Source organism: Phocoena phocoena, chromosome 5 (genome assembly GCF_963924675.1).
Source record: "Phocoena phocoena chromosome 5, mPhoPho1.1, whole genome shotgun sequence".
Classification (NCBI taxonomy): domain Eukaryota; kingdom Metazoa; phylum Chordata; class Mammalia; order Artiodactyla; family Phocoenidae; genus Phocoena; species Phocoena phocoena.
The window spans coordinates 57,836,371-57,846,951 of record NC_089223.1 but is presented as its reverse complement, the minus strand read 5'-3'; the positions used below and the strand labels follow the sequence as shown (position 1 = coordinate 57,846,951).

The following is a 10,581-nucleotide window of genomic DNA, read 5'->3' as shown; positions in this document are numbered from 1 at the left end:
AAAACAAAACAAAACCAAACAAAACAAAAACACACAACCCTTGGCCTAAGGCAGTTGACTACGATGTACCAGACAACGCTAATCAATCAGAGTTTGAGTTCCCTTTATTCTGACAAGGCTTCCTAATATAAGCCATCAAAAGTAGTTTAAAACTTGGTAGTCTTGCATGCCGCCGGGACTGTTGGTGAGTGTGGCTGTGTTGTAGGTTTTGTAGTAATCGATCTCTGGGCGCTGCGAGCTGAAAGAGCCGAGCTCGCAGGCCAGTCATCATGTCGCGTTACGGGCGGTATGGAAGAGAAACCAAGGTGTATGCTGGTAACCTGGGAACTGGTGCTGGCAAAGGAGAGTTAGAAAGGGCTTTCAGTTATTATGATCCCTTAAGAACTGTGTGGATTGCCAGAAATCCTCCGGGATTTGCCTTTGTGGAATTTGAAGATCCTAGAGATGCAGAAGATGCAGTGCGAAGCCTGGATGGGAAAGTGATTTGTGGTTCCCCAGTGAGAGTTGAACTATCAACAGGCATGCCTCGGAGATCTCGTTTTGATAGACCACCTGCCCGACGTCCCTTTGATCCCAATGATAGATGCTATGAGTGTGGCGAAAAGGGACATTATGCTTATGATTGTCATCTCTATAGCCGCCGAAGAAGAAGCAGGTCACGGTCTAGATCACATTCAAGATCCAGAGGTAGGCGATACTCGCGCTCTCGCAGCAGGAGCAGGGGAAGGAGGTCAAGATCAGCACCACCTCGGCGATCTAGATCTGTGTCTCTTCGTAGATCAAGAACAGCTTCAGTCAGACGATCTAGGTCTGGTTCTATAAAAGGATCGAGGTATTTCCAATCCCGGTCCAGGTCGAGATCAAGATCCAGGTCTCTTTCACAAGCAAGAAGCAGCTGATCAAAGTCCAGATCTCTATCTCTGAAAAGAAGTCCTTCCCCATCAGGAAGTCCGCGAAGAAGTGCAAGTCCTGAAAGAGTGGACTGAAGTTCTCAAGTTCATCTTTTTTTTTTACATCTTTATTGGAGTATAATTGCTTTACAATGGTGTGTTAGTTTCTGCTTTATAACAAAGTGAATCAGTTATACATATACATATATTCCCGTATCTCTTCCCTCTTGCGTCTTCCTCCCTCCCACCCTCCCTATCCCACCCTTCTAAGTGGTCACAAAGCACTGAGTTGATCTCCCTGTGCTATGCGGCTGCTTCCCACTAGCTATCTATTTTACGTTTGGTAGTGTATATATGTCCATGCCTCTCTCTTGCTTTGTCACAGCTTACCCTTCTCCTTCCCCATATCCTCAAGTCCATTCTCTAGTAGGTCTGTGTCTTTATTCCTGTCTTACCCCTAGGTTCTTCATGACATTTTTTTTCTTAAATTCCATACACATGTGTTAGCATACGGTATTTGTCTTTCTCTTTCTGACTTACTTCACTCTGTATGACAGACTCTAGGTCCTTCCACCTCATTACAAATAGCTCAATTTCATTTCTTTTTATGGCTAAGCAACCCTCAGAATGGGAGAAGATATTTGCAAATGAAGCAACTGACAAAGGTTTAATCTCCAAAATTTACAAACAGCTCATGCAGCTCAATAACAAAAAAACAAACAACCCAATCCAAAAATGGGCAGAAGACCTAAATAGACATTTCTCCAAAGGAGATATACAGATTGCCAACAAACACATGAAAGAATGCTCAACATCATTAATCATTAGAGAAATGCAAATCAAAACTACAATGAGATATCATCTCACATCAGTCAGAATGGCCATCATCAAAAAATCTAGAAACAATCAATGCTGGAGAGGATGTGGAGAAAAGGGAACACTCTTGCACTGCTTGTGGGAATGTGAATTGGTACAGCCACTATGGAGAACAGTATGGAGGTTCCTTACAAAACTACAAATAGAAATACCATATGACCCAGTAATCCCAGTACTGGGCACATACCCTGAGAAAACCATAATTCAAAAAGAGTCATGTACCAAGATGTTCATTGCAGCTCTATTTACAATAGCCAGGAGATGGAAACAACCTAAGTGTCCATCATCAGATGAATGGATAAAGAAGATGTGGCACATATATACAATGGAATATTACTCAAGTTCACCTTTTAGGGAAAAGTTATTTTGTTTACATTATTATAAGGGATTTGTGATGTCTGTAAAGTGTAACTTAGGGAAGGGTAATTTAACCATCTAATCAAAACGGATCTGGACTATTACTTTGTAAATTCACAGCAGTAAGGTAATATAAATTTTTGTTGAATGTATTAAATCCTATGGTCTGAAAATGTAGGTTTTATTTGGCACATTTAAAATAAAATGTTTCTAATTAGATTTTTGATTTGTGTTCAGTATTAATGCTCCTCAATTTGGTAGGCTTCAAGAGTCAACCTTGATATTAACCGTATTCATACAGACTTACATTCAAAGTTTAATGGTGTTATTTAAGTCTTGAACATCACTGAATAGTATATATACACTTGGAAGATTCCTTTCTATGCTTAGAGTTTTGGGTAAGATGGTAAGAACTCGAGTGAGTCTGCCTTAGTAGCATGAATGCACCATGACAAGTCCCTAAATTAATCTGTTGGAGTTGGCATTATTAGATGTCATCAGGCTAACGATCTCTTTTGTCAGGCTGTAGGGACCACTGACTTGCTATAAGGTGAATGCAACAGGAACTGAGCAAGAGTATCTGGACTTAATGCTGAAGAAACTGAATTTTTTGAAGCCTATTTAAGTATAGTAACTAATTGAGGTTTTCAGCCTATTAGATAAGATGGTGTCAAATTAGAGTTCTCCATTCTAGGAAGTTATACTCAATGTTCCTTTGTTTTCAAACACTAACCAATTTTATGCCAACATTTTTGCATGTCTGAAGAATAGTCTGAATTTGGGACAAAACATCTTCATGTAAACCAGCTTTGCAAAATTTTCCAGCCCAGATATTCTCCTCTGTCTCTTCAAATGGATTGCCTTACTCTGAGCAGAGATCTGTTAATTCCCAAGTTAGATTTTGCAGTTCCCAAACACCAACACACTTTATCTTATTTTGCCAGGCTGGTGCAAAGTAATTAAAGATGTCAATCAGAAATGTTAAAAAGACTAAAGTAGTTTTGTAAATCCGACCTATATTTAGCAACACCTCATGTAGTTATTTTTTGGTAGCATCTGGTAAATTTTAGAATGTTAGAGCCAGTAGATTCTTTATTTGGACTTTAAATATCTTAAGTATCATAGGGCAGTAACAATTTTGAGTTTTCTGGTCAAGCTTTTGGTGCAAAAATATTTAGTGCTGGTGGCACAGCTGTCTGCCCTTGTTTCTTATGCTTTTAAACAAAGTTATTGGATAACTTTACAATTTGGGAATACTGATCTGCCTCAAGTTTATTTACTGGTCTGAATGATCATTAGTATGTTGGAAGTTTGGATGTTCTGTTTTTGGAATTTTGACAATTGGCTGCATTATATGGTTGGTATATAGCTATGTGTGTAATCAGCAGGCTTATTTGTTGCACTTGGTCAGCTTTAATTGTTCTGTAGGATATGAAGATAAGATTACTCAACAATAAATCTGCACAGAATAAAGAAAAAAACTTGGTAGTCTTGCCACCCTGTTTTTAATAGAACAGGTAATACCTCAGCTCCTGTCTTTTCCTTTATTGAAAAACTGACAGAGCATTACAAAATGCATCTGCCTTAAATATTTGAGGCCAACTATAAAACATCAAGATACGTGGTAATAAAAATGCATCCGTGATGATGTGCTGTGAAAAGAAATATGCATAAAACTGTCAAAAGGCCAGCAAAACAAAACCAAACCAAAACCCCGAAACATGAAGAGCAGGAATGAAGTTAGAAAAATAATTTTGCTAAGAAGGCAAAAATATAGTGGAAAAAAGCCTGGATTTAGTGGTCAGGAGACCTGACTTCTACTCTTTCCATGGGAGCTAAAACCTGGGTAATGTAGGCAAATTGCTAAGTCTCTCCAGGCTTCCCTGTACAAATTTAGAAAATAAGGAGGCAGACTGGATGATTTCCAAGCTTCCTTCCAAAGCCAAAATCTGATGAGATTTTAGTGATTTGTAGTTGTTAGAAAGAAGACAAGAAAATTCAAATTCTGCTTAACAATCTTCACATGAAAATAAAATTTTCTTTTTTAACTCGTAGAAATTGTAATTGAAATACAAATGGCCACAACTCTCTCTATATGTATTTTTTGCTGCTTATTTTTCTAGCATAGCACTTGGTTTGATATTTATTTCTCATGATCCATTTTTACAAATAAAGAACTCAATATCATCAAAGTTGCTATCAGATATTTATCAAGTACTGACATGGCCATGAAGCAAATGTGTATGGAGTTCTTAACAAATTCTTTCCTTAGACCTAATGGTCTTTAAAGGAGGCTCTGTAAATATTTACTGAGCTTCTACTATGTGCAAGTAACTATTCTAGATTCTAATAATAAAGTGGTAAACAAGACAAGCAAGATATTTGATCTGGCCTATTTTACATTCTAGAGGAGGATGATGAAGAATAGATTAGCAAATTAGTAAACAGATAAAGGAATAATCATCTCACATGATGGTAAGTTTTATGAAGAAAGTAAAATGAGCTAGATGTATGCAAATGTATTTCTATCAGTTCCTAATTTTCCTTTCCTATCATAGGGAGATTGCCTTCTTTATTATATGATTAACAGCTACCAGTTTAAAACAAATGTTCAACCAGACACCTATTCCCACACCAAACACAGAAACCAGCTTGGCCCAATGGATGTAACTTCTGTGTTGTTCTTCCTTGTCCTAGTATTTTCCATTTCTATTTAAATCTGGAATTTAAGATATCAAAATGGATCTCTAGGGCAAAATCTGGAGATAAAATTTACCATTTTAATTAATGTACTAGATGATGAAATATTTAACATATGAGAGAGGCTGATTAATATTAATTTAATGTGGTTTTTTTTTTCCTTCTTCTAAAGATTTGTACTGAGATGTGGTGAGTTTTGAGATACTATATCCCTTACTTTTTATTATTTGGATTTTCTTTATTAGATAGTTTTTTGGAGATGTATTACCTGAAAATATAATTTGATTAGTGGGGAGGGAGGATTAGTGGATGAGTGCCAGGCTAGATGTGGTCTCCTCAAGGCCACTGACAAGTCCTTGTTTTTCTCTGTGACAGCTGCTGAAACAAAGAGCACCCTAGGCTGTTTGCAATTCCCTATTTCATTGTGTGAATAAGAATGAGCTTTTCCAGGCCACAGGATCCTGGGAACTCAGCCTATTCTATGTTGGAACTCCCTAGCTGCCCTTGGGATGGAGTGGGCTCACCCTGTGGATCTGTGTAATTTACTGCTTACTTAGTTGCAGGTGCAACTTGCACCTCTGGGCTAGGTACTCTACCTTTAGTTTCAAGGGGAATTAGCACCTTCTGAAATGGCACAGAGAAAAGATAATTATTAGTGGCCAGAACCTGAAGTTGAATCCCAATGGTTCTAATATTGTTCTAATTGTTCCAAACAGTTCTAATACTACTATTACCAAAAATAAAAACCATGATAATAAGAGCTAATATTGTGTTTTAGGCAGGGCAAAATGCTTTATGTGTTATTTCAATTAATATTTGTAACAACCCATGGAGGTAAGTATCATTGTCTCTTGGTATCTGCAGGGGATTTGGTTCCAGGACCCCTGTAGATACCCAAATTCAGTGGCTCAAGTCTCTTATATAAAGTGACATAGTGGAGTCAGCACTTGGTATCCATGGATGTGGAACCCCTGGATACAGGAGGGCCAACTGTATTATTATTAGCACAGAGAGATTAAATAATTTGTTCAAGTTGAGAGTGGTCATTTTTTTAACTTAAATTCTCTTGTTCTTAGCCACTTTGTGTGACAATGTTATTTAGCTTTCCTTAGAGTCCTAGATTTAGTTTCCTCATGTAAAATAGGAATAATAATGTTTCCTCCTCCTCACATATATGAATGTTATATATATAATATGTATATATATATTCATAGAGACATATCTATCTCTGTCTCTTGTCTCTGTCTCTTTATCTCTTTTTCTCTATCTCTATCTCTAACTCTATCTCTACCTCGTCATTTAGCACAAAGCCTGACCAGTGATACATCGTTAATAAACAGTAGCTCAGCTTTTCTTTTTTTTATTTTTAAAATGAATTTCTTTTTAAAAATTTTTTATTGGAGTATAGTTGATTTACAATGTTGTGTTAATTTCTGCTGTACAACAAAATGAATCAGTTATACATATACATATATCCACCCTATTTTAGATTCTTTTCCCATATAGGCCATTACAGAGTATTGAGTAGAGTTCCCTATGCTATACAGTAGGTTCTTATTAGTTAGTTATTTTATATATAGTAGTGTGTGTGTGTGTGTGTGTGTGTGTGTGTGTGTGTGTGTGTATGTGTGTGTATGTCAATCCCAATCTCCCAATTTATCCCACCCCCCCTTATCTCCTGGTAACCATAAGTTTGTTTTCTACATCCATTACTCTACTTCTGTTTTGTAAATAAGTTCATTTGTATGCTTTTTAAAAATTCCACACATAAGTGATATCATATGATATTTCTCTTTCAGTGTCTGACTTACTTCACTCAGTATGATAATTCCTAGGTCCATCCATGTTGCTGCAAATGGCATTATTTTTTCTTTTTTATGACCGAGTAATATTCCATTGTATATATGTACCACATCTTCTTTTTTTTTTTTTTTTTTTTTTTTTTGCGGTATGTGGGCCTCTCACTGTTGTGGCCTCTCCCGTTGCAGAGCACAGGCTCCAGACGCACAGGCTCAGCGGCCATGGCTCACAGGCCCAGCCACTCCGCGGCATGTGGGATCCTCCCAGACCAGGGCACAAAACTGTGTCCCCTGCATCAGCAGGCAGACTCTCAACCACTGCGCCACCAGGGAAGCCCTACCACATCTTCTTTATCCATTCCTCTTTTGATGGACATTTATGTTGCTTCCATGTCTTGGCTATTGTACATAGTGCTTCAATGAACATTGGGGTGCATGTATCTTTTTGAATTATGGTTTTCTCAGGGTATATGCCCAGGAATGGGATTGCTGGATCATATGGTAGTTGTATTTTTAGTTTTTTAAAGAACCTTCATATTGTTCCCCATAGTGGTTGTACCAATTTACATTCCCACCAACAGTGTAGGAGGGTTCCCTTTTCTCCACAACCTCTCCAGCATTTACTGTTTGTAGATTTTTTGATGATGGCATTCTGACCAGTGTGAGGTGATACCTCATAGTAGTTTTGATTTGCATTTCTCTTATAATTAGTGATCTTGACCATCTTTTCATGTGCGTTTTGGCCATCTGTACATCTTTGGAGAAATGTCTGTTTAGATCTTCCACCCATTTTTTGATTGTGTTATTTGTTTTTTTGATATTGAGCCACATGAGCTGTTTGTATATTTTGGAGATTAATCCCTTGTTGGTTGCTTCATTTGCAAGTTTTTCTCCCATTCTGAGGGTTGTCTTTTCATTTTGCTTATGGTTTTCTTTGTTGTGCAAAAGCATTTAAGTTTAATTTTTATTTTCATTACTCTAAGAGGTGGATCAAAATAGATCTTGCTGTGATTTATGTCCAAGAGTGTTCGGCCTATGTTTTCCTCTAAGAGGTTTATTGTGTCTGACCTTACATTTAGGTCTTTAATTCATTTTGAGTTTATTTTTAATGTATGGTGTTAGGGAGTGTTCTAATTTCATTTGTTTACATGTAGCTGTCCAGTTTTCCCAGCCACTTATGGAAGAGACTGTCTTTTCTCCATTGTATATTGCCTCCTTTGTTATAGATTAGGTGACCATAGGTGTGTGAGTTTATCTTTGGACTTTCTACCCTGTTGCATTGATCTATATTTCTGTTTTTGTGCCAGTACCATATTGTTTTCATTACTGTAGCTTTGTAGTATAGTCTGAAGTCAGGGAGACTGGTTCGTCCAGCTCCAGTTTTCTTTCTCAAGACTTGCTTTGGCTATTCAGGGTCTTTTGTTTTTCTATACAAATTGTAAAATTTTTTGTCCTAATTCTGTGAAAAATGCCATTGGTAATTTGATAGGGATTGCATTGAATCTGTAGATTGCTTTGTGTAGTGTACTCGTTTTCACAATATTGATTCTTCTAGCTCATCTTTTCTTTGCTTGTGCAAGGTGCCTACTCTAATGTTGAACTGAACCAGAGAGGAGAGCAAGAAGTTGGTATGCATCAGTGACATTTGGTTTAGTTAGGTCTGACAAATTTAATGAATTTACTGAAGACAAAATCAAGGCTGATCTTTTCTGATTCCTCACACAATGGCTAGACTAATGTCATTACCAGCCATTTATGAATTTCTACACATTTATAATTTTTTATTCATACTGATATTGCAAAACTATTGTTATCACTTCCTTTTTATAGATAAAGAGAGGAGGGCTAAAGAGACGAAATGATTTGTTCTAAATCATACAGAAAGTGACAGTAAGGGTATGTGTGTGTAACTACAAAGTTCATGATATGTTTTGTAAATCAGATTACCTCTGTGGCAGACAGATCCTAGGGTAGCCCCCATGGTTCTCTACCCCCTGATGTTCATGTCCCTTGAGTGTAGGTGGGACCCATGATTTGCTACTAGTCAGTAGAATATGGCAAACATTAAGGGCTTCTGCAGATGTAATAAAAGTCCTAAATCAGTTGGTTTTGCATTAATCAAAAGAGAGATTATCTTGGGTGGGCCTGACTTAATCATACAAAAATGCTTAAAATAAGGACTGGGCTCTTCCTGAGGTGAAAGATTCTCCTTATGGACCTGATGAAGTAAGCAGCCATATTAGAGAAACCTACATGGAAGGAACTGTGGACAGCCACTAGGTGCAGCCTCTAACCAACTGTTGGAAAAAAGCTGAGACCCTCAGTAATACAGCTGCAAGGAAATGAATTCTGTCAACAACTTGCATTAGCTTGCAAGTAGATTCTTTCCCAGTCAAGGCTCCAGATGACAGCACAGCCTGGCTGAAATGTTGATTGCAGCCATGTGAATTGCTGAGTAGAGGACACATCTAAGCTTTGCCCAGACTCCTGGTACATAGAAAGTGTGAGATAATAAAATGTGTGTTAGTTTAAGTTACAAAGATTGCAGTAATTTGTTATGCAACAATAGAAAACTACAGCAATATCAAAAGTATTCATTCAACTAATATTTGTGGAGTATTTTCTATGTGCAAAGTGCTGTGCTAAGGCCATATTAAATGTAAATAAAGCTATTTTCTAGAATCCCTATCCTCAAGAAAATTTCAGCTGCAACAGTAGAATCACATTGGCATCCTGATACCATTTGGCTTCTTCTAGGAAATTTTATTAGCCTTTATTTGCAATCCTCCATTAATCAGAACATGACAGCCAGGTAGTAGTATCTAGTTCTTGAATTTTGACAAGGATTGGGCTAAGAAAAATACTTTCAAATACAGGGATATTAATTTGGACCTGGGTTCTTTTCTAAGCTCATATGAAAACGTGATATCCAAAGATAGCCAAATTAAATAGATATTTTTATGATAACTTCATGTTTGGTTATATTTGAAGGTTATAGATCTCTTGAATTCCTTTTTAATTTTAAAAATGTATCAATATTTATGACTGTAGTAAGTCCTATTGTCCCCTGAATTTGAACAACATAGTTCCTAACTTAAGGGAATAAAATACTCCAATAAAGATGTAAAAAAAAAAACCAAAAACCAAACAAAACAAAAAACAGATGATATAAATTCAATACTAATTTACATGAAGTTATATTAGAAAGAATGTTCTTTGGATTCCAATCTTGGGGAAAAAAATAGATTTCCAAATTCAATTCAAAGCATACAGTGTTAAATAAATTTGTTCTTATTGTGATCTAAATTTGTGTTTCTTAACTGACATAGGATTTTCAACATCAACATTCATTCAAATTTGTTTGCACACTGTAAAAGTCAATTAAGCTGAATAGGTCATTTTTATGTTGTAGGGCATATCAATTTAAACTCCAGAGGAAATCTTCTAACTCCTATATAGGAGTGCTTTTAGTTCTTGAGCTTTCAAGCAAGAAGTATAGAAAATATTTCCTTATACTTTGTTAACCTCAAAATAAATAGCTTTTGTAGGAGGTATCCCACGTTTTGGTCTTTTCTGAAATCCAGGTACTCTCCAGATAATATTAAACATCAGTATGCTCAAATTATTTACAAATTAAGCATGCTAACATCAAATATAGAAAAAATGCAAATTAGCATGATAAATTATCAGTAAGAGGTGAATATTCTGAAGTGAAATTATACAATAGCAGGTACACTAAATACAAGATCTCAGAATAAGAATAAGTAAGACAGAGATTAATTATATAGTAAACAGAAGAATGGATTTAGGTTTTGTCCTCCTTTAAATCTAGTTTTTCTCTTAACTCTTACCTTCTGTATTCTTAAAAAAACGAACAAAAAACAAATTTCATGGAATATCTCACGTTAGTGAAAAATATCCTTCTTTAATCTGAATCTCTCAGAGAAAACTCTCTTTCC

At 36.4% G+C, this 10,581-nt stretch overlaps 1 pseudogene; it reads left to right on the top strand.

The window, feature by feature from the left end:
* The first annotated feature begins 269 nt into the window (after positions 1–269).
* On the top strand, positions 270–899 carry LOC136123701 (serine/arginine-rich splicing factor 7 pseudogene; annotated as a pseudogene).
* Positions 900–10,581: the final 9,682 nt, after the last annotated feature.